The 25,920-nt window shown below is 39.3% G+C and overlaps 1 protein-coding gene across 17 annotated transcripts in view; it reads right to left on the reverse strand.

Moving 5' to 3' along the window:
- BICC1 (BicC family RNA binding protein 1) overlaps window positions 1–25,920 on the reverse strand; it is a 347,076-nt gene that overhangs the window by 276,540 nt on the left and 44,616 nt on the right. For 3 of the 17 annotated variants that reach the window (XM_081569100.1, XM_081569091.1, XM_081569104.1), the window contains exon 1: window positions 16,138–16,454. The exons of the other annotated variants lie outside the window; for them this stretch is intronic. The gene's annotated coding sequence lies outside the window, so the exon portion shown is untranslated. Of the gene's footprint in view, window positions 1–16,137; window positions 16,455–25,920 lie in introns of those variants that run through there. 17 annotated transcript variants of the gene reach the window in all.

Consider the following 25,920-nt stretch of genomic DNA (forward strand, 5'->3'; position numbering starts at 1 on the left):
GGTATGGGGGCACGGAAAGAACTCTGCACACTTGTGACCCCTCCACACACAGGGGGAGGGGAGCCTGGCTCAGACACAGATCCTGAGCTACACTCTGATGGAGAGGAGGGGGGACTCAGCCTCTGGATCCCTGGCCTCTCTGGCAATTATGCCAGAGGCTGTCTGTCTCCACTCCTTTCCAATCTCCATTTACTACACATTGAAGGAGAATCAGTATCTGAAAAAGCCGTTCTCAAACACTGCAGAGTTTTCAGGCATCAGGAGACAATCATTTCCACTGTGCTTACGAAGGCAGGAATGCGGGCTATTATTTTAGGAACATTTTCAACAGTCTGAGTCCAAAAGAAAAGTTTCGGCATCACTCTTTATTAAGAAGAAAAATAGATTGAGAGGACTAATCCATTTCAAGTTTTCTATCAATTAGGGAGGTGTGTTGGAAGTCAATGTGGGCCCTAGACCAGGGGCTGTATGTGGAGAAGAGAAAGACAGCCTGCAGAATGTTCTGGTAGAAAAATAAAAAGCAACAATTCGAAGAGATTTTTTGACTCAAGTTTCTGGAACAAAAAATAAGAATTTGAAAACACTCTCTAAATGGAGAAAGAATGATCAAAAATAAAGATATTAAAGTTAGAATGTTACTGAAAATGTTACACAGAAAAAAAAAGGTTAATTAGGGAACTGAGGTCACAAATCAATAGTCCTTTTTATAAGAACATTAGTAGTCCTCACCCCCACATCCACCTCTCTCCACATCAATTAGAGGAGAATATGTCATTATGTGTTGCCTTATGACTAAAGATAAAAGCTTCTGTTATCATTTAGGTAGAAAAGTCAAAGACTGCTACAGTGAAACCTCCTTTGAGCCTTTCACTAGGAATAATAATTAAAAATTTAAGTAGGAAACATTCCATGTGTATGTAGTAACAGAGCGCTAAATGTGATCTTTTTTTAAACGCAAAAACACAGCTTACTCTAGCTGAAATAGCTGCCAATTCAGAAATATTTTTTCCACTTGGAATAAAATAATACTTCAAATAATCATTTGGAGTGATTCCTTCTGTGTTTCCACCATTGTTATTTCAAAGAATTTAGGGTTTTAAGAGCATATTTTGGATTAACTGACCACGGTTTCAAATTCAGGTACATATATTTTTAAAATTCAAAGTGGCTTCAGGAAGATAGCAGAGCACTAGCAGAGATCCAGAAAGTATTGCAATGTAGCCAAAAACCTTTGGATAAATAACATCTGGCATTAGTGGCTTGCAATCCTTGAGTTTCTCAACTTCCTCTCTGGAGGAACTTAAGTCCCTCTTGGCCTGTCTCTGATTTCCTTCAAAATGTTTCTGGAAACAGATACTTCATCATCCATCTTCTTTATCTGGAGAAGTACTGGAGGAACTGGTAGGAAACTATACTGGAGCGAGAAAGCACCGACCTGCTCCAGCTCTCACGGGGGCCCACGTCAGTCTCAGTTCCTGCTCCTGTCAACCTGCAGCTCATCTGAGGAGAGCAAGAGGCCGTAACATCACCCTGATGTGGGTTCCAATCCCAACCTCATTGCTTCTGAGTTGCATCCCCCTGAACAAATATTTCACCTCCATGGGCTTCCCTATCCTCTTATCCTCCTTCTTGGGTCTGTCTTGAGGGTAAAAACAGGTTCCATGAAGAGAAATCAGGCCCTGCCTGGCACACAGTAAATGGTAAATGCCCAGACATCTCCATCCTGACTATGACAATCACAGCCCCAGCTGACAGCTGGCCAGCTTGGAAACCAACCTCATCTGATGTAAAGTGGCTCCCTCTACCTGCTAGAGCAGGGTCCACCACCCCTCAGACCGTGGACCACTATGGTTCGTGGCCTGTTAGTAACTGGGCTGCACAACAGGAAGTGAGTGGCCGGCCAGCGAACAAAGCTTCATCTGTATTTACAGCCACTCCCCATCGCTTGCATTACTACCTCTGCTCTGCCTCAGCAGCAGCAGCAGCATTAGATTCTCTTAGGAGAGTGAACCCTAACCCTAAAGTCGAGGTGGAATATCCTGAGACAGCCACAAAATAAACTGCACAATAAATGTCATGCGCTCGAATCATCCTGAAACCATCCTCACCCCTCAACCACCAGTCTGTGGAAAAACTGTCTTCCACGAAACCAGTCCCTGGTGCCAAAACAGTTGGGGACTGCTGTGCTAGAGCCTCCTCTGGCCCTGGCTGACACATTGGATCCTGTTCGCCCTCCTTTTCTCAGCTGCAGCCCCTTCTGACTGTCCCTCTGTTCCTCCCCTCACACACAAGTCTTCAGTAAAATGACTCTGTAAGAACCTGGGTAAAAGAAAAAATAATCAACCACTCATTCCTTTCCTTAACTCAAGCCATCTGGGACAACCTCTTTCTCTCCCTAACTTGTTATTTTGTCCTCCTCAAACTGGTAAGTCAGTGCTGATATCTTGTTCAGTGAGAAAATGAGGTTAAGAACAATGTTATTTGAACATATGTCTGAGTGTATTTTGAGAACAGTAGTGATCCTTTTTAATAATATACTTTGAGTATGCATACCTTACTTTTGTAACATCATTTCCAAGGTACAACACTATTTAAATATTATTTGAGAAGGCAGAGAAAAATATGTAAGAATTCTATAGTTTAAACTGAGGTTAAGGATGGAAGACAGGATGTAAAACGACAAAAATCCAGCTTGGAGGGACTTCCCTGGTGGTCCAAAGGTTAAGACTCCACCTTCTAATGCAGGGGCCGTGGGTTCAATCCCTGATTTGGGAACTCAGGTCCCACAAGCTATGGATGTGGCCAAACAATTTTTTTAAAACAATCCAGGTTTGAAGTAGGTGAGAAGGCACAGTGCTTATAATGGATATGGGTGCTACCTGAAGTATGGTCTCCTCCCATATACCAGAGAAATAATACCAAATAACACAGAACTGAGGATGAGCATTTAGAAACCTTTACAGTAACTTGGAAAGGGTACTTGTATGCATACGGAACAAAATAATAAAAATTTGGGGCCCATCATTGCTGCTTTTCCAGCAATTTTCATTGTTCTCATTTTCACTGACTATTCAAGAACTAGTACATGAAACAAGAAGTCTACTGCAACTTTAAAATTTTTAAACACAGATCCTACACAATAGATCTGTGCCTGAAATTCTTGGCAGAGAGACCTGCTTTGACCTCCATGGAGGGCACAAGTCTGCGGAGAATATAAATATAGTCAATTAGAGGCTAGGTGACAGTCTGCCAAATCCACTTTCCTTTCTAAGGTGTGAAATATAATCCACATAAGGTGAGAAAATAAAGTGACTGTCCTGAAAGAACCTATTTAAAGTACATATCCCCAAAACCATGGTAAACAGTATCATGTATTCTTATCATAAACACTCAGTAAGCACTAAAATATTACTGTGAAAACTGGATATACAAATATTTGGAAAACTACCCAAAGCAGTAACTCTCTGCAAACAACTCATCTCTTTTCATAAAGTTGCTTCAACAATGGTGAATGCTTCCCTTCCCTGAAATCTAAGTTTGATTAGAAGGGAGACACAAGTCATAGTAAACAAGAACACATGCCGCAAAAGAACAATTGCACAAACAGAATCATCGGAAAACCATTTCAAAATTGGCTGCAACCACTATGCAGAATAGTAGAGGTTCCTCAAAAAACTAAAAACAGAGTCACCATATGATCCTGCAATCCCACTCCTGGGCATATATCCAGTCAAAACTATAATTCAGAAAGATGCATGCACCCCTATGTTCATATCAGCACCATTTACAACCGCCAAGACATGGAGACAACCTACATGTCCATCAACAGATGAACAGATAAGGAAGATGTGGTACACAATGGAGTATTACTCAAGCATTAAAATGGATGAAATAATGCCATTTGCAGCTACACTGGATGGACTTAGAGGTTATCATAATAAATGCAGTAAGACAGAGAAAGACAAATACCATATGATATCACTTACATCTATTTAAATATGACACATGAACTTATCTAGGAAGCATAAAGAACAGACTTGTGGTTTCCAAGGGGGAGAGTGGGGTGAGAAGGATTGAGAGTTTGGGATAAGCAGATGCAAACTAGCATATATAGGACAGATAAACAACAAAGTCCTACTCTACTAGCACAGGGAATTATATTCAATATCCTGTGATAAACCATAATGGAAAAGAATATGAAAAAAACAAATACACATACATTAACTGAATCACTTTGTTGCACAGCAAACTAATACAACACTGAAAATCAACCATATGTCAATAAAAAAAATAAAAATAAAAATTGGCTACACTAGTAGCTGAGGAACTCTCACAATACTGCATACTCAAGGGTAGGTCTGCAGGAATCGGTTTCACTCCACTATAAAATGGGAGATGTAAATGACTTCTCAGGGTGAGCATAGGGACCAAATCAAATCGTGGGTGGGAAGGCACTTGTTGAGTCAAGTTTTTCAAGTGTTGCCCAGGACCCTTAGGAAGCCTTGACAGCCTTTCTGCAGGCTTGAGGAGGTAGGGGAAGGAGGTCTGAGAGACCACAACTATTTTCATAATTCTAAGATGTTCTTTGCCTTTTTAATTCTCATTTCCTTACAAGTATACACTAAAATTTTTCAGAGGCTACGTGAAAAGTAACAGTGCAACAGACTGAATGCAGAAGTAGGCATGAGAATCCAGCTGTCTCCGAGTACATGGGATACTAAAGAATCTCTTTAGTAAAAAATATTTAAAAATCTCTATCATGCAAAAATATGAAACAATGTCACTCATTCACTGAAAGTCTTGTTTTGAAAAGGACAAAATTTTTCATGGAAAAAAATGCCTTTTATGAATGTGCAATAGGTTTAGAATTATGTTTCAATGTACTGATAAATATATTAAAATTCTCAAAGCTAATTTCTAATACAGTCAGTATCAACAGCTACAATCCACACGAATGACAGGGTCCTCAAAGAATTTCTCAAATGTAAGAAGGTCAAGAGATCAAATATTTAAAAAAGGTTGCTGAAAGAAGACCCGGCACAGCCAAAAATAAAATTTTTTTTAAACTGCAAAAAATAAAACAACTGTTGCTGAAAGTGAAAGGGTTGTATATGCTTTCATATGTGAGCCATACATATAATCAACTTTGTCTTTGTAAGGATACCTTACTTTAGCACACATTTCTGTGTTATGCAAAGAAGTTGATTAGACTGCGTTCAGTGTTTTTATCTCACTTCCAAGTTGCCTCTGCCCAGAAAAAAGCACTGAAAGGGCCTGTTCTCTGGCAACCATGTGTCCAGGTTTTCCCAGCCCATCTTAATACCAAATGTGTTTCCAATTTTTCCTGTCAACCACAAAAATGTTCCTTATATTTCAAGATTTTTTGTGTCCAAATGCACCTCCCAACCTGGTTCTCACACAGACGAATAATCACAAAATATCCTCCTACTGTGTTGTCTGTAATTATATTTTAAATACTTTAGCACAACTCATATGACAAATGCGTGCTGGCTGGTTCTGACCAACACCTCAGGAATGGCTGGTTACTCCAGCTGAGAACACTCCAGGCATGTTTCCTTAGCACTGCAAAGCCTCCACTCAGGACACACTCCAGGGTCAGTCACTAGGCTTCTCAGTCTTTCTTTCTCTTTCATAGATACCAGAGGCTTTGTTAGCAAAATGAACATTAAAAATTGTTCTCATGGGTGAAATAGCGATGGTTTTAAAATGTGGACTGACTACAAAGACTGTAGGGTATTCCAGTCCTTGACCAAACAGGGCACATGAACTGAGAACAGCCAGCAGCCCGATCCCTTTGGATCAGCACCCTTAGCTTAGGGTTTCCAGTGTTGGGGTTGACCAGAAGTCCCTTCTGGCTCAAGGGAACAATTCATACAAGGACTGTACAAATAGCAGAAGGACAGAGAGCTAGGACTGAATTGGGCTTATGGAATAGTCCTACTGGGCCCTGCTCATGAATAAGAACTTGCATGTAAGGCAGAATTCTGTGTCAAATTTGTTTTAGTAGTTACACATTACCTGTTAGTAAGGCTGATGAGGAGGAAAGCTATAGCCCTCATTACACTATTAGGCTAAGAATATCTTCAAAAAAGAACTGAATAATTACAAACCATCCAATTAGTCTAGAATTGTTAGCAAAACCTCTTTTAGACCCTGAGGGCTTTAGAATTGCCTACTGTCCAGCACTATTATCTAACTGCTAAGAGCTGCCTGTGCATGTTCAGTTGTGTCTGATTCTTTACAACCCTATGGACTGGAGCCCTCAAGGCTCCTCTGTCCATGGAATTTCCCAGACAAGAATACTAGAGTCAGGTGCCATTTCCCATTCCAGGGATCTTTCCGACCCAGGGATTGAACCCGTGTCGCCTGCATCTCCTGCATTGGCAGGAAGACTCTCTACCATTGCACCACCTGCGAAGCCCTAAGAGCTGCCTAGATGGGCTCCAAAGATGCAGGGATTCTGCCTTGCAAAGTCAGTAATGTCACCTCAGTAATGACAAAGGCCAGATATGATTTTTCCAATGAATGAAATTCAGAGTCTAGTGTCTTTTGATGCTACCTCTTCTTGCAAGAACAGTAGTGAAGGAAACAAACACCCACTGACTACTTACATATGCCAACACTGATCTACACCTTTATCAATATGCTATAAACTGGACCTAGTCTCAGAGAAGATGGGAAGGGCATCATTACACAATCACTAGGACAGCCCTACCTACAAGTATAGGAAGCAAGGAAGGGAGAAGAGAAAGCATTTTAAAAGCAGGAGGGAGCCAAGAAGGGAAAATATGCAGTTTCCAAAATTCAAGCCACACCAAGGTGTTGTCATTTTGTTTGGGATAAAACTTCAGGTGTTACAGATCCAAAGTCAGATGTGAATTATCTGCTTGGGTTTCCTCCCATTAATCCTGATGAAGAATTAATAGTAAACACAAAATCTTCTCTCATGCTACAAATAATCAAAACAAACCAAATATTCATATGATGGAATACCATAAAATATCAGAAAAGCAGGGCATCAAAACATTCACAAATTTATAATAGCCAGGACATGGAAGCAGCCTAAATATCCATCAACATAAGAATGGATAAAGAAGATGTGGCACATACATACAATAGAATATTACTCAGCCATAAAAAGGAACTAAATAGTGTCATTTGCAGAGATGTAGATGGATCTAGAAACTGTCATGCAGAGTGAAGTAAGTCAGAAAAATATTGTGTATTGATGCTCACATGCAGAATACAGAAAAATGAACCTAACTGCAAAGCACAGAGACACAAATGTAGAGAACAAACTTATAGAGATCAAGTGGGGAAGAGGGGTGGGATGCATTGGGAGATTGAGATAAGACATATATACACCACTGATATTATGCATAAAATATATAACTAATGAGAACCTACTGTATAGCACAGGAACTCTACTCAGTGCTCTCTGGTGACCTAAATGGGAAGGATATCTGAAAAAAGAGGGATATACGTATATATTGGAGAAGGAACTGTCAACCCACTCCAGTATTCTTCCCATGGACAGAGGAGCCTGGCAGGCTACAGTCCATGGGGTTGCAAAGAGTCGAACATGACTGAGCAACACACACACAAATATGTATGCACACAGCTGATTCACTTTGCTGTACAACAGAAACTAATACAACATTGTAAAGCAATTACACTCCAATACAAATTAATTTAAAAATAAATAAAAATAGATTGAAGAATGAAAAAGACATTCACCATACTTCATCTTCCTCTCTCCCCAGAAGGTATGGGGTGCAGGGGGACACCAGCTATGTACAGCATGGTGTTTTTTCCCCTCTGGAAGTTTTTTCTTATACCTCCCAACATCAGAGATAACCCTTTTTGACAGACTGTCCCTCTAGTTTTCTCTACATCTTTAGATATAAATATATGTGCTAAATATCTATCTTCAGATACAGATACGACATATAAATGTTTAAGGGTGACTTTTTGTGCTTTTCAATATTATGCATATGTTAAGTATTATAAAACTATTTTAATGAAATTTTTTCAAAACAAATAATATTTTCATATTAGATTAATAATAAGATCCCATGGAAGTCATATATTCTTGCCTCTAAGGTAATCTCCATAAATCTGGCCTCCATCAAGACCATCTATAAAAATAATGGATTGCTTTGCCATATCAATAAGTTTTTAATAAAGCATTTCTATTAGCTAATTTCTTTGACAGACCCAGTGGAAAAGACAAAGGTTCCTTCCAATAAAATTATGCAAGTCTCTGAATTTTCATTATTCTATTCAGAGCTGACTAAAATGCTGTCCTAAAATTTTTCAGTCTTTGAAGTAGAAATTAAAAAAAAAAAAAAACTGGCATGTCAGATTCACAATTCAAATTGTTTAACGTCTGCTTACAGTGCTCGCTTTGGCAGCACATATACTAACGTCTGCTTACAAACAAATGTAGAATTCACTGGATACAAAGAACTGACAGACAAAGGTAAAAGAAACGAGAAACTGGTGAAGCAGATAGCTTTGCTGGGTACCGAAAATGATCAGAGTCAAGAAAATCTTTTTATGCAAAAAGAACAACAACAGAAGAAAGGTCAGCAACAGTATTTTTACAAACCTCAAAAGGAAATGGTGGTCAAGAAACATTTCACAAACAAAGGTGATTCAGATCCTTCTTTATGAATCACATAAATCAAGAGCATCTGGAAGAATCGGCCCAAAACTATAGTTGCTAGCCATTTGTTTCTGTTTAGCCTGAGTCCATGCTCAATTACCAGTTGGCTTAGTGATTCCAGGTTAAACGGGTTCAGGTCTGGGAAATACACACACACAGTCTTGGTTTAAGTTAAATTTCCTATTGACACATAACTTTCCTAACTTCAAGTTTCCAAACTGTACTCGCACAAATGAAGCACGAATTCTAAGTTCTGCTGGCTCAAATATATTATGGCTAGGAAGTTAAGGGAAAGATAAACATACAAAGCCAATGTAAGAAGCAGTTCAAAAGTTTGAAAAGAAGCCTACAAAGATGGGATCAATTGCAGTAAGTCACTCTGCATCTGTTCTGAACTGCTCCACTTCAACCTCTTTCAACACCAGAATCCTAGCTCCAGTTATCTTGGCTGCTCCTGATCTCGCCCCCAGTCTATCAAGCTCAAAGAGTTCATGGGGAAGGTTGGCCAACTTGGAGAACCTTTAAGTCTACCAGGGCCAAACTTACAAGAGCAGCAAGCCAGGAAAAGCACATGCGGGCATCACGTTCCAGCATACCTTTCAATGTTATAAGGCAAGATAGAAGATAACCTTAGCCAAAGATAATTTTTATACTCTGACATCAGAACTAGACGTTGCATCTATTGTTCCTAAGTTTTCCTACAAAGGTGCTTTGAGCTTTCCAGAACCAACAGACACATACACATTCACCTTGTTACTGCTCTCCAGCTAAGCAGTCAGGGGGCTTCTTTACTCATTACTGCAGTGGGTCAAGAAATCATCTTCACTTAAAATTCCCAAGGCTGTAGGTTTGAAGGGTCCTCATAAAACATAAATATTCCCCCAAGAAAGATTCCTGACATTCCGTTTCAATTGCAGCACAGAGCCCTCAAGATGTTCAAATGTTTATGACATGGATACTTGTTCCCTGTGGTGACGGGAACAGCAACAAGTAGGAAAAAGCAACACTGTGTGATTAAAGAGACTTGAGACTCGGGAGAACATCCAGGAAACTGTGTGGATAAACGCTGAGCTACAGCATCTCCAAGTGAATATCACTGGCTGCACAAACTGGATCAACTGTATTCTATACCTAACTTGAGGTGTTTTTTTCTGTCTTTCTTGGTAGATCAGATGGTAAAGGATCTGCCTGCAATGTGGGAGACTCAGGTTTGATCCCTGGGTCAGGGAGATCCCCTAGAGTAGGAAATGGCAACCCACTACAGTATTCTTGCCAGGAGAATCACAGAGACAAGAAGAGCCTGTCTGGCTACAGTTCATGGGGTTGCAAAGAGCTGGACACAACTGAGGAACTAACACTTTCTGTCTTTCAGTGTAACTTGAAAAACACACAAACAGCACTTGTACTGCACTTTTAAAAAACCCATCCAGGTTCATTTCCCTACCTGTGCTATTTGGAGAAGGAAAAAAAATGTTAAAGCCCAAAATGAGACTTTTTCTTTTTAAGAATTTAAATGGCTTATTGATTTTTTAAACTTTAAATTTTAAAACTTTTATTATGGTGAGAAAACTTAACGTGAGATCTTTCTTTTCTATTATTATAATAAGTTTAATGAACATTTACCATCTCATACAGATATTAAATACTGTTCATACTCTTCATGGGGTTCTCAAGGCAGGAATACTGAAGTGGTTTGCCATTCCCTTCTCCAGTGAACCACATTTTGTCAGAACTCTCTACCGCAACCCGTCCGTCTTGGGTGGCCCTTGAGTGGCATGGGTCATAGTTTCATTGAGTTAGACAAGGCTGTGGTCCATGTAATCAGATTGGTTAGTTTTCTGTGATTGTGGTATTCATTCTGTCTCCCCTCTGATGGAGAAGGAAAAGAGGCTTATGGAAGCTTCCTGATGGGAAAGACTGACTGAGGAGGAAGCTGGGTCTGCTCTGATGGGTGGGGCCATGCTCAGTAAATCTTTAATCCAATTTTCTGTTGATGAGTGGGGCCATGTTCCCTCCCTGTTATTTACCTGAGGCCAAACTATGGTGGAGGTAATGAAGATAATGGTGACCTCCTTCAAAAGGTCCACATGCATGCACTGCTGCACTCAGTGCCCCTAACCCTGCAGCAGACAATCGCCGACGCACGCCTCCACCAGAGACACTGAAAGATGAACTCCCAGGCCGGTAGGTACCCAAGATGCTACTGGAGATCAGTGGAGAAACAACTCCAAAAAGAATGAAGAGATGGAGCCAAAGTGAAAACAATGTCCAGTTGTGGATGTGTCTGGTGATGGAAGTAAAGTCGGATGCTGTAAAGAGCAATATTGCATAGGAACCTGGAATGTTAGGTCCATGAAGCAAGGCAAATTGGAAATGGTCAAACAGGAGATGACAAGAGTGAACGTCAACATTTTAGGAATCAGCGAACTAAGATGGACTGGAATGGGTGAATTTAACTCAGATGACCATTATATCTACTATTGTGGGCAAGAATCCCTTAGAAGAAATGGAGCAGCCCTCACAGTCAACAAAAGAGTCCAAAATGCAGTACTTGGATGCAGTCTCAAAAACGACAGAATGATCTCTGTTTGTTTCTAAGGCAAACCATTCAATATAACAGTAATCCAAATCTATGCCCTGACAGTAATGCTGAAGAAGCTGAAGTTGAACGGTTCTATGAAGACCTACAAGACCTTCTAGAACTAACACCCCAAAAAGATGTCTTTTTCTTTAGAGTGGACTGGAATGCAAAAGTAGGAAGTCAAGAGATCCCTGGAGTAACAGGCAAATTTGGCTTTGGAGTACAGAAGGAAGCAGGGCAAAGGCTAACAGAGTTTTGCCAAGAGAACACACTGGTCATAGCAAACACTCTCTTCCAACAACACAAGAGAAGACTCTATACATGGACATCACCAGATGGTCAATATCGAAATCAGATTGATTATATTCTTTGCAGCTAAAGATGGAGAAGCTCTATACAGTCAGCAAAAATAAGACTGGGAGCTGACTGTGGCTCAGATCATGGAATCCTTATTGCCAAATTCAGACTTAAATTGAACAAAGTAGGGAAAACTACTAGACCATTCAGGTATTACCTAAATCAAATCCCTTATGATTATGCAGTGGAAGTGAGAAATAGATTTAAAGGACTAGATCTGATAGACAGAGTGCCAGAAGAACTATGGACGGAGGTTCGTGACATTGTACAGGTGGCAGGGATCAAGACCATCCCCAAGAAAAGAAATGCAAAAAGGCAAAATGGTTGTCTGAGGAGGCCTTACAAATAGCTGTGCAAAGAAGAGAAGTGAAACGCAAAGGAGAAAAAGAAAGATACACCCATCTCAGTGCAGAATTCCAAAGAATAGCAAGGAGAGATAAGAAAGCCTTCCTCCGTGATCAATGCAAAGAAATAGAAGAAAATAACAGAAGGGGAAAGACTAGAGATATCCTCAAGAAAATCAGAGATACCAAAGGAACATTTCATGCAAAGATGGCCTCAATAAAGGACAGAAATGGTATGTACCTAACAGAAGCAGAAGATATTAAGAGGAGGTGGCAACAATACACAGAAGAACTACACAAAAAAGATCTTCATGACCCAGATAATCACGATGGTATGATCACTCGCCTAGTGCAGACATCCTGGAATGTGAAGTCAAGTGGGCCTTAGGAAGCATCACTATGAACAAAGCTAGTGGAGGTGATGGAATTCCAGTTGAGCTATTTCAAATCCTAAAAGATGAAGTTGTGAAAGTGCTGCACTCAATATGCCAACAAATTTGGAAAACTCAGCAGTGGCCACAGGCCTGGAAGAGGTCAGTTTTCATTCCAATTCCTAAGAAAGGCAATTCTAAAGAATGTTCAAACTACTGCACAATTGCTCTCATCTCACACGCTAGTAAAGTAATGCTCCAAATTCTCCAAGCCAGGCTTCAACAGTATGTGAACCATGAACTTCCAGATGTTCAAGCTGGATTTAGAAAAGACAGGAACCAGAGATCAAATTGCCAACATCCATTGGATCAGAGAAAATGCAAGAGAGTTCCAGAAAAACATCTACTTCTGTTTTACTGACTATGCCAAAACCTTTGACTGTGTGGATCACAACAAACTGTAGAAAATTCTTCAAGAGATGGGAATACCAGACCACCTGACCTGCCTCCTAAGAAATCTGTATGCAGGTCAGGAAGCAACAGTTAGAACTGGACATGGAACAACAGACTGGTTCCAAATCAGGAAAGGAGTAAGTCAAGGCTGTATGTTGTCACTCAGCTTATTTAACTTATATGCAGAGTACATCATGAGAAACACTGGACTGGATGACGTACAAGCTGGAATCAAGATTGCTGGGAGAAATATCAATAATCTCAGATATGCAGATGACACCACCCTTATGGCAGAAAACAAAGAACTAAAGAGCCTCTTGATGAAAATGAAAGAGGAGAGTGAAAAAGTTGGCTTAAAACTCAACATTCAGAAAACTAAGATCATGGCATTTGGTCTCATCACTTCATGGCAAATAGATGGGGAAACAGTGCAAACAGTGGCTGACTTTATTTTTCTAGGCTCCAAAATCACTGCAGATGGTGACTTCAGCCATGAAATTAAAAGATGCTTGCTCCTTGGAAGAAAAGCTATGATGAATCTAGACAGCATAGTAAAAAGCAGAGACATTACTTTGCCAACAAATGTCCATCTAGTCAAAGCTATGGATTTTCCAGTAGTCATGTACGGATATGAGAGTTGGACTATAAAGAAAGCTGAGCGCCGAAGAATTGATGTTTTTGAACTGTGGTGTTGGAGAAGACTCGAGAGTCCCTTGGACTGCAAGGAGATCCACCCAGTCCATCCTAAAGGAGATCTGCCCTGGGTGTTTATTGGAAGGACTGATGTTAAAGCTGAAACTCCAATACTTTGGCCACCTGATGTGAAGAGCTGACTCATTTGAAAAGACCCTGATGCTGGGAAAGATTGAGGGCAGGAGGAGAAGGAGGGGACAACAGAGGATGAGATGGCTAGATGGCATCACCGACTCAATGGACATGGGTTTGGGTAGACTCCAGGAGTTGGTGATGGACAGGGAGGCCTGGCGTGCTGCGATTCATGGGATCGCAAAGAGTCCGACACCTCTGAGCGACTGAACAGAAGTGAACAGATATAAAATAAAAGAAATAGAAAAAATATACCTTCCTTGAGATGAAAACTCAGGATTTAACTCCCTTAACAACTTTAATGTGTAACATATAGCAATGTTGACTATGTTTATACATTTTACATTATAATACTAGAACTTATTTATTCTATAACTTGAAGCCAAACTGAACATTCTTAAGCATAACCTAAGAAGTGGAAAGTCTTGGCTTGTCTTTTCGCAAAAATCTTTCCTTAGAAACACAAAAAAGCAGGAGCAGCCTGATCAGTCTCTACCTGCCATGCTGTGGGGCAAAATTCCCCTTCTTTAGGAAGGTCTTGGTATTTTCTTGTAGTTTTGTTTTGTTTTCTTGTAGTTTTGTTTTGCACTGGGGGGCTTGTGCGATCTTAGTTCCTGGACCAGGGATCGAACCTGGCCCCTCAGCAGTGAAAGTGCAGGGTCCTAACCACTGGATCACCAGGTAAGCCCCTTCACGTAGTTCTTACAAAAGGTAGAGTGATATGATTCTTACCTCTCTCTTGTGATAATCCACTGAGTTGAGAGAAGTGGGAGAGGTGGGAAGAAGGGGATGGAGCACCAGGAGTAGGAAAGAATGTGAAGTCCAAGACCAACCCTTATCTAAAAAAAAAACAAACCCTGGCTGGGTTTAGGGAATTGAGAAACTGCCTGCCTCCTAGGAGTGGATGTGGTCTGTTGCTGGGCTATCTGTGCACAAGCTTCTTTTCTATTCTGTTTGTGCAGGCCAGCAACCCTTCTTCCTTTCCTTTCATCCTTGCCAGAAAGATTCCTCAGTTTAAACTCTGGGAGATAACCCACTGGAACATTTAAATACGTGCTATGTGATACAGAATTACAAGGCCCTGGAACAAATCTGACCCAGGTTTAGGGTGTGATGCTCTCAAGGGAAACTCTTTGAAGGGAACAGACCAAATGTTGCTTATACAAGGGCATTCCCAAGCCAGATCCTTCCCACACAAGTCTGGGGCTCTATTTGGCACCTGCCAGCCTGGTCTGGCCTGCTGAAAGTAGCAGGGATGGTCACCAGGGGTCCTGAGGAGAATGAAGAAAGGGATTGGTATCCCACGCAGAGGAAAATTCCAGAAGTATCCCAGAGGCCTCTACATATTCTCTGCTAGTCCTTATGAAAGCTCCCCTAGAGATCGACATTATGAGCACCACTAATTGCACAGAAGAGGAAACTGAGGTAGAGACGTGGGTTAAATTACCTAAACTCACATGGCCAGAAAGTTGCTGAGATTTGAATGTCATTGACTCCTACTCCAAGAGAGAAGATTAACTCCTTCCATCATTTGCCCCAGATTTCTTCCCTGTAGTATTCTGATCACTGCAGCAACACCTCTCAGTATTCTCCAGTAGTCCACGCCCTTTCTAACATCCAAACCCTTATACTAGAAGGTGTCTCTGCCTGTATGTCCTTGAGAAGCTCCCTTCAGAATCAGATGATGTTAACTCCTCGCCCAGGCAGACTTCAGCACCTCTCCAGGCACAGATGGTCGGGGATCCCTAGACACTAAGGAACTTGAAAAATGCTACTACGAACTATTTAACAATAAGCAATTTATTTAAATCTCTAATTGAAACCGCCAGTGGCTGTCGTAGGTCTTAGATGGCTATAAAAGTCTCATTATAGCATTGAGCAGGAGCTAAAAAGATTTAAAAAATCTTTAAAAATCAATCAAATACTAAAGCATCAAATAAGCCAATTACAGAGAGGAAAAAGAAATACATGTATTTTTATATATTATTTTATATATAAATATAATCTATGTAAAATATATATTTCTTTTTAAAAATGACAAATCACTTTTCTCTTCACAGCTCTCCTAAAGGGAGAAAAGAATTCCCTTTTTTTTGGTCACCCCATGTGGCTTAAGGGATCTTAGTTCAACAACCAGGGATCGAACCTGTGCCCCCTGCAGTGGAAGCTTGGAGTCCTAACCACTAGACAGCCAAGGAAGTCCCAAATTCAAATTGTTTTTGAGGGCTTATGGTAAAGACTGATCATAAGATCTGTACTACCACTTCAGCTCTGGTACACTTCTAGAATATGAGCCATCACAGAACAACAACGTTTATATTTTTAAGCAAAACAATGACAGCAAAATTGAGTACAGAAGGTGTTCTATGAACATGCTAAACACTTTTTTCCACATCTTTCATAAGGCACAAGAGACATGGTGTAATCCGGGTCATCGCCATAAACATGAATGACAATGCTACACAGCCTCCAGAGATGTGAATGGCAGGAGCCCCAGACCACTAGCAGTTTTTATACCTTCTCATAATTCTCAATCAGGTTTTCAACTGAGCTTCAAGGTGATGATGTCAGAATAGTTGGCTTAAGTATCCCTTCTCCAGGCTTCTAATGTACCACTTCCAGTTGGCTGTAGGCTTAAGTGCCAGGTAAGTAAACTTCTAAAACTGAATGACAGAAGAAAACATACAGGTTCCAAGGAAGTGCTTTGCGCATAAATATATGGATTGGAAAGGGTTATCTGCCAGCAAAACAAGCAGAGGCGACACAGTGCATGTCATACTGCCAGGAAGAATGACCAGGTCAAAATGGCACGGTTGCCCGTTCATCACTTCTCTGGGCATCTAGAATCTCACAGACATGGATGGTTACTACAGAAACAGAACTTCCTGCTTAGTTAATTCAACTGACCTTTGAAATAGGAGAATGTGTTGAGAGTCTTTTTCTGGCTAAAGCTATTGATAGTGATTCTGCACCAGGCGGCAATGAGAAAATAAGTTCTGTTCTTATTTGTCGACTACTTCCTGGTAAGACTTGAAAAAATTCATTATTAAGATGAGTTTCTCTCTTGAAAACAGTGTTTCACTTTTTGTGCTTCAAGGGTTTTGTAAAACACAGAAGCACTGTTTAATTAAGTGGGGACTTTCTCCCTGAGCATAGCTAAGTTGTAATGAATTAACAGATATCTGTTAAATAATACCTCTAGATTTAGGAAAGGCTTTTTTTTTAAACCACTACTAGTCAATTCTGTCAACCCCTAGACTATAAGTTTAAAAATTCAAGTGCTAAAAAAATAAAATAAAATTCAAGTGCTTGAATTCAGTAGTCACTTACTTAGTCACTCACTCTTTCTTTTGTACCTTTAGTTAGCATGTACTGTATTCTGTACTAGGTTTTAAAACGTAGAAGACTTTCCTGGCAGTCCAGAAGGTAAGGCTCTGTGCTTCCACTGCAGGAGGTACGGGTTCGATCCCTAGCTGGGGAACTAAGATCCCACATGCCAAGTGGAGTGGCCAAAAAAAAATAAGGGATACAGTTCTGCCCCCCAAAGACCTGTTTAGGGGTGAATTAGTTTCTTACTGCTGCTCTAACAAATTATCACAAATTCAGGGACTTAAAACCCAAATTTATCATCTAGCTGGCCCGGAAGTTAGAAATCCTAAATGGATCTCACAGGTTAAAATCATAGTGTTGGCAAGGCCAGCTACATTCCTTCCAGAGGCTCTAGGAAGAATCATTCCCTTGCCTTTTCCAGTGACTAGATGCCATGCACATTCCTTGGCTCACAGCCTCTTCCTTCATCTTCAAAGCATACCATTTCAACCTCTGCTTCTGTCCTCCCATCTCTTTCTCTGTTACTATGACCTTTCTTCTTTTAAGGACATCTAGATGATTACACACAGCCCACTGGATAGTCCAGGACAATCTACCCAGCTCAAGATCCTTAATTTAATCATATCTGCACAGCACCTTTGCCATAAATGGTAATATACTCACAGGTTTGGAAATTAGGACAAAGATGTCTCTGGGGGAGTCACTTTTCAGCCTCCCATAAGAAGACTGATGGAAATAAAACCATGAATTTCAGCAAGAGCTGCTATTCTTTATTCTTGAAGTCCTCTCTCTGAATCTTACTTACTCTTAACAAAATTCCTAAAAAGCTTGGTTACCTGCTAAACCACATCACAGCACAGCGAATCACAATGCAGAAAAATGGAAGACATGTTAGGGTCCTAACTTCAGGATATTAACATCAGAACAGGAAACATAAAAATAAAATGCAGACATGCTTCAGGACAAAACTGAAATCTTAATATATATATATATATATATATATATATATATATGTTAGTGTATTCAAGAAAGCTAAAAAGTATATGAAGAATTTTAGAAGCGCCTAAACTTTAAAATGTTTTACAGTATGCTCAATCTGATACTGATTTTTTTTAATATTCTTGTTTTCGGGTTTTCCAAATAATTGGAATAATTAATTCCATAAACAAACAATGCATTTTTAAACACGTTTGAAAATTGAAGAAAGAAATGTTTGGAAGCCTTTAGAAACCTCTATATGCTTGAAAGTCAAGTGATGCATTACTATTCCTGTAATTTTAATCCAATTTTAGATATATGCAGGTAGTAAAAGCACTTTTCAAAGCAAATAAATTGTATCTAGGTAATGCTTTTCATTCGTAGCCTCCAGTCCACTAATGACTTTAACCATGTATACAGTCCTTAAAACATTAGTCAGGAAAAAAAGAAATCAAAAATATTCAAACAATGGTAGTCACAAAAAATACCCATAATTTTTTTGATATTGATTTTTACAGCCTATATATATAGTCACAGAAAAAAATGTAATGATCTAAAACCAAGGATTAATAGTGATTATCACTAAAAGTATTGCTGATGAGTTAAAATAAAGGTGCTTTTATTTTTTTTCTTAGCCTTTCTTTTAACTTCTTCTATAACAAAAATACATTATATTTACAACCAGAAAAATATATGTTGAAATGTAATTTTTAATGATTTGGTAGGCTTCAGTTCTCTGGAAACAGTCAATTAAATTAGAATACTCCTTTCTACTATAAGGCCACATTTGTTAATTATTTTTATTTATTAATTAAAGATCTGTTCTATAACATTACCAAGCAATATTCTGATTTGTTGTTGTTGGTATCTCTGCTCCACACATTTATTTTTAAGCTTTTTATTTTATATTGGGGTATAGCTGATTAACAATGTTATGATAGTTTCAAGTGAACGGCAAACAGACTAGCCCTACATATACATGCATCCACTCTCCCCCAAACTCCCCTCCCCTCCAGGCAACAGTCTGATTATTAATTTACCCTTTCAGCTGCAGGGAAATGCATATCCTGGAATCTGTACTTTAATCACTGACCCTTTATAGGTTTCTTTTAAATGCATTTTAATATGGCTAAAATCAGACTTATGTATTCACATATACCAAATACTTAACAGTCATATGTGTGTAAATCACAAAGTCAGTTATAGATATGCTCCAAAGAAGAGCAACACAGGTAAACTTAGTATTAGCATATCCACACCCCCAAAAGATAAATCTTACTCTACATTTTTACTTCTTGAAATTCCATTCATATATGCACACCTCACCACTCACAGATGAGAAATATTAAAGAGCACATTTTTCAGACATTTCTCATCCCTCCTGCTTTACAGGAGAAGAAAGAAGGATAGGAAGAGAGAGGGAAAGGAAAGAAAAACAGAAAAAGGAGAAAAATAAAGGAAGGAGAGAGAAAAATCAAGTTTTGCCCTGGATACTTAATCTGCCAGCACTACACCACAAACCCTTATTTTAAAAATGCCATCTCCCTGCTCCTTTAACAGATTAGCCAAAGAAGTGAGCACAGGCTTCTCAAGGACTTCCAGAATTACTGATTTTACAACCTAAACCAAAGAGAGATCTACATAACATGATGCAGGGCTCCCAGTTACAGCACTTCGTCTTTCCATTAGAATTTAGTACTGTCCTCCCAGGGCAGGTAATCTGGAGCAAGGGACCTTAATCTCCAGCTACTGAAAGGATGAGGGCTGGTCTGCTTTCTCACTCAGAAGTTTGTTCTCAGTCGTAAAACCCCATTGGGACAGGGTAAACAGAGGCAGGGCTTCTCAGCTCACTTAACTAACCGGCGCTACTGAGGGCAGGAGGAAAAGAGGCTTTGCTCAGCATCCGATCAAGGTTCTCAAACTCCTGCAATCCCTGACTTCAAGCCTTTGGAGGTGAGAGCCCAGGTCTGTTCCATTCAGACGGTGTCCCTAAGATCAAGGACAGAGCAGACATGAGAGGTCTTTCAGCCGTGCCTATCTGCTGCAATGTCACCTAATAAGCATAAGAGCTAGTAAAACTCCTAAATTTAAAATACATCTTTTCTATCAATTTGCAAATTACATCACCTTCTAACTCAAGAGCATAAACGGAATATTCATGTTATACTCAGGAGATGAAACAATAAATCTGAAATGTTGGAAAGACTTGGCTTATAAGAAAATGAGGCAAACAACTGTACATAGGAAAATCAGATAAGAATCAGCAAGGAGAGGGTGTCAGAAGTGGCCGGCACCCAGTCTTTCCTTATTCCCCTTTTCTGCTGATATTATTTAAATGGAAAGGACAAATTTATACACAAAAATATGTCATTTCATAGATACTTTTATTATTCCTAAAAGAACATCATTTCACAGGTTCTTCAGCAACCAGAGCCATGAACATCCACATTTACTGAAGTCATATAAGACGGTTGTGCTGTGCCACTTGTGTCCAACTCTTCGTGACCCTTTGGACTATAGCTCGCCAGCCTGCTCCGTCCATGGGATTTTTCAGGCAAGGATACTGGAGTGGGTTGCCATTTCCTCCTCCAGGGTATCTTCCCCACCCAGGGATCGAACCCGCGTCTCATGTGTCTACTGCATTCTAGGCAGATTCTTTATCACTGAGCCATCGGGAAAACCCATAAGATGGCTATTATAGTCCATTTTTTAAAATAAAGAAGTAGAACTTCCCTACAGACAGTTTAAGACTATAATTGACAGACTTCAATTGGACTGTACCCTGGATGAGGGTACAATGACCTATGTGACAACGAACAGGGCACCAGAATAGCCAATAGTTGCCTCTACCAGTCCAGGGGGGTTAGGGTGGAGGACAGCATAATGTCATGGGTGTCATGGAGTCTAAAGAGTCAGATCTTTGCGAGTGGAGTTACCTGAGGGACAGCTTCCTGTGACTTCACTGAGGACCAGGTCCCTCATCTATTACACTGATGAACGTGCTCCCAATGCTTTAAGAGATGATCAATATAAAGTGCCTGCCTCCTGCAAAGCCAAGGAGAGCCCCAGTGGTTCAAATACAGCAATCAGCACTTCTGGTCTCACTCAGGGAGCCAAAACCATTTTCTCATTTATGGATTTTAAATCAAATCCATCTAAATCGAGCATCTAAATCGAGCCATGGCAAATAAACAATAACTGAGTCCGAAGCACTTTGTGAAAGACTTTGCTTCAAAACCATTTCATTTCTTTAACAACCCACAAAGAGAAAGCAAAAAGGAAGACTGAAAACGACCCAAAAGTACTAGATATACAACAAAAGTATAAAGCTAAAACAGAGATTTTTAAGTAAAATTGGCTTAAAAATAAGTTGCCTTTCACTTATCTCAAAACACTGATCACATTGCTATCACAAAACAGCACAGAGCTTTTATCTTTTCTATTTGAAAGCCAAAAGCAAAAATTGTACGTAAGAAAATGTGGAACAGGTTTCTATTAGTAATTAAACACATGAATTTGGGTGTTCAAATACGCAATTTGTTTCTCATAGCAAACACTAGGAAAAATTTTGGCAACTGTTATCCAAGAAATTTCAATAACTTCGTCACATCACTAAAAATTGTAATTACATATAAAAATGCAATCCAAAGAAAATTATTTGTTTGCTGTCGCTAAGAGACACCAAAGGAAACTTTAAAACACTCCATTGTTTCTGAATTTGAAATTTCGTGTATTTCAGAAAACAGTTACATACAATCCATGTAATGGCTACACTTCCACATTTAAAAAAACACACATACACACACACAAAGTGATAACTATGCCACCATTTTTCAGTTTTGTAAGTCATTTAGAACTTGAAGTTTAATGTATTTCAGCATTACAGTTGAACACTAAAGATTTCTACTGTATTTTACAGATCTTCCAATAATAAGTCATCAACAATCCTAAATACATAAAGACATAATTTTTTCAACCCATAAGTAAGAGAATAAAGGCCTGGGTGTTTTTCTTAAACAAGAGGCATTATGAAGTTAACAACTACAACAAGGCAATCCTATGAATGCTTCTTGGAGATGACTAATATCTCACAGGCAAGAGAAACAGGGACCAGACTTATCCATACACTTTTAATGACTCAAAAGGGGACAAAATATTTCAGACAATGGTTTTAAAACACTGGACATGGAGCAACAAAGGACAGTGATTTCTGAGAGACAGGAAACAAGCAAGGTAACCATATGAACCATATGAAGCCTCAGTTCTGTTCATTTGCTCAGTTGTGTCCGACTCTTTGTGACCCCATGGACTGCAGCACACCAGGCTTCCCTGTCCATCACCAACTCCTGGAGCTTGCTCAAACTCATGTCCATCTAGTCGGTGATGCCATCCAGCCATCTCATCCTCTGTCGTCCCCTTCTCCTCCTGCCTTCAATCCTTCCCAGCATCAGGGTCTTTTCCCATGAGTCAGTTCTTCGCATCAGGTGGCCTAAGTATTGGAGTTTCAGCTTCAGCATCAGTCCTTCCAATGAATATTCAGGACTGATCTCCTTTAGGGTTGACTGGTTTGATCTTGCAATCCAAGGGACTCTCAAGAGTCTTCTCCAACACCACAGTTCAAAAGCATCAATTCTTCTGCACTCAGCTTTCTTTATAGTCCAACTCTCACATCCATATGTGACCAATGGAAAAGCCATAGCTTTGACTAGACGGACCTTTGTCGGCAAAGTAATGTCTCTGCTTTTTAATATGCTATCTAGATTGGTCATAGCTTTTCTTCCATGGAGCAAGAGTCTTTTAATTGCATGGCTTCAGTCACCATCTGGAGTGATTTTGGAGCCCAAGAAAATAAAGTCTGTCACTGTTTCTCTTGTTTCCCCATCTATTTGCCATGAAGTGATGGGACCGGATGCCATGATCTTAGTTTTTTGAATGTTAAGTTTTAATCCAAAACTAGATGGGAGCAAAATATGAAGCCTACTTCCTGGATAAAATTTCCAGACTGTGGCCCAAAGAACAGGACGCCAGGCAAGAGTCTGAGGAGATGAATCTAGGAGTTCAAGGATTCCAAGATGCCTTTTTTGCAGGGCAGAACACCAGAGAGAAGAAGGTTTCAAAGACAGAAAACTCTGGAGATGTGCTGGGGTACCCCTCAAGTCTTCAGCTGACCAACCCATATGTGTGAGCAAACTACCCAAGAATCTAACCTAAAAGGATGAGAGGGAATAATCCCTAACGCTCACATAGGCTGGAAATGGATCCTTCTGTTCCCACTAATCAGACTGGAAAACCCCATAATTAATAGGACATTAGGTAGAGTATTTAGAAGGGTTTTATCTCAGTAGGAGGTAAAATTAGAGTAAAAGCTGCTATGGTTCTACCTAAGAAAGCTTAAAAGCAAGACATGAAAAGGGCAAACCCTTTCTAAGTGACTTAACTATGTCCCATAACAAAGCCCAAGAACACAAAAATATTCAGCACCCAACAACATAAAATTCAAATGTCTGGCATCTTAGCAGAAATTATTAGGCATGTAAAGAAGCAAGCAAATACAATCCACCATAAGGAGATAAGCCAACTAAGTAAAACTGGCCCAGAGCTAACACTAACAAGTTAGAATTAGCAGACATAAAAACCGGTTACTATACGTAACCGTTCAAGAAAATTTTGAAATTTTTAAGAAATTAAGAAATTTGAAAGATCCTAACTGAACTTCTAGAGGTAAAAACTACGTCTGGGAAGAAAGACACATTGGATGCAAGTAACAGCACATTAAGCAGTCACAGAATGTCAACTCTATGCCAGTATTTTATAAGTAATATTTCTTGATAACTTTCTTTTCCCCATCACACACTTAACCAATTTGCAGGGGGAAAAAAAAGATTAGTGGATTTAAAGTAACAGCAACTAAAAGGAAGCAGTAGTAAAAAGAAAAACCACTGGAAAAAAATGAACAGCATTAGCGAGCTATCAAACAACTTTAAACTGTCTAATGTGTACATAAATGGAGTCTTCAAAGGAATAGGAAGAGAAAAAAATATCTGAAGAAATAACAGTTGAAAATTTTCTAAATCAAGTGAAAACTATACACGCATAAATGTAAGCAGCTCAACGAACTCCAAGCATAAGACATATGAGTAAAACACAGACATATAAGTCAAATTGCTTGAGATCAATGTTTAAGAAAAAACTTTTAAAACGACTAAAGAAAAAACTGGCTTCCCAGGTGGCACAGTGGTAAAGAATCCACCTGTCAATGCAGAAGATGAAGAGATATGGGTTTGATTGCTGGGTTGGGAAGATCCCCTGGTGGAGGAAACGGCAAACACTCCAGTCTTCTTGCCTGGAGAATTCCATGGACAGAGGAGACTGGCAGACCCCGGTGCATGGAGATGCAAAGACCGACCGACTGAGCACACACACAAAGAAAAATCTACACATTATTTACAGAGCAACAAAGATAATGATGATCACCAATTTCTCACCCTAGACAAAGTAAGCCAGAACACAGTGGAATATCTTAAAAGAAAAAAAAAAAGATCAACCTGTAATTTTTTATCCAATGACACTTATTTTTCAAAAATGAAGGCAAAATAAGAATGTTCAAGGGTAAGAAACATTAAAAGAAATTCTTCAAACTGAAGAAAAATAATTACCCAAGATAATGTCACCATCTCAAGACCCTAAATTTAAACACATATTTGAAGAACCTTCCATCCTATACGGTAACACTCACAGGATCCAGGAAAAAGGACATGGACGTTTTGGGGGCTATAATTATACTACACACATGAAGAAATTACTAAAAATGTTACACTAAAAAATAACAATAACGTAAGATAAAACATGATTTTGTTTAATGGAAACAGAATATGACTAAGAAAACAAGACACATGAAAAACATGAGACTTCTTTGTACTTAAACAATATTTACATATTTACACTATTGCAAGTGCTGTGTTTTAATAAAGAACTCAAAGGTAATCAAAAATCTGGTCTGAAAAAATACCCATGCCTCCTATCTTCTTGCATGAAGTGCTCTATCAAATTAATTTTAAAGACAAATTGAAATTAAGCTAACTATGAATATTCTGTATGTAGTGTTTCTTGATAAATTTGCTTCCCCTTTCATACTTTTAACCAATTTGCAGACTCTTACACTAAGTGGGTTTATGGCCCATCAAGAATTTCAGCACCTCTAATACACATTTTTCCTTACATGAAATGCTTCAATGACTGACCAAACTGACCTATTATAACATTTTAGAATTAGTACTGCAATTTCAGAATTTGAGAAGCTGCAAATGAGTAAAATTAATCTTTTTCTACTTGCATGCATATCCCCACGCCAATAAAAATTAGAATCAAGGCTTCCTATTCAGCAGTAAAGTCACATTTTTAACATAACCTTGGAGGTATAACTTTCATCCCAAGTTAATAATTTGTCATAATATTAGCCATCCCCCCATCACATCTAAATAGAAATTCCATAGTCTTACAAATAGGCTTCCTCATTCTATATTATAAATTATCTGAATAACTATTAAGCAAATAAATGGAAGACATTTTTTAAATATACAATTTAATATTACTTCTCTATCCAAACACTATTTAACTTGGAATAATCCTCATTGTAGGACACCATGTTTAGAGAAGTAAGGACCAATCTACAAAAGTAATTCTCTTTGGTGATAATACAGTGGTGAAATATTTCACTTGACTCTCCTCCAAGCAAAGTTAGGGGCTATTTAAAAACCAAAATCAGGGCTTTGAAGCCACTGTATTTGTTCACTGACTTCATCTATTTCCATTTAATGATTAAAACTCTGTTTAACAGAGGCCAAACCCATTTGGCCATCGTCTGAGTTCCTGAGATGCCAAGCCAACATTTAGTTTCACATGAGAGACCTCACTGACAAGCACACACTGAAACCGCCCTTACCAGGGGCTGCTAATCATTACCGTGGGCAGAGATGAGAATGCTGACAGGCT

The sequence above is a fragment of the Giraffa tippelskirchi genome, chromosome 2 (assembly GCF_054371585.1).
Source record: "Giraffa tippelskirchi isolate mGirTip1 chromosome 2, T2T-mGirTip1v1.2.pri, whole genome shotgun sequence".
Classification (NCBI taxonomy): domain Eukaryota; kingdom Metazoa; phylum Chordata; class Mammalia; order Artiodactyla; family Giraffidae; genus Giraffa; species Giraffa tippelskirchi.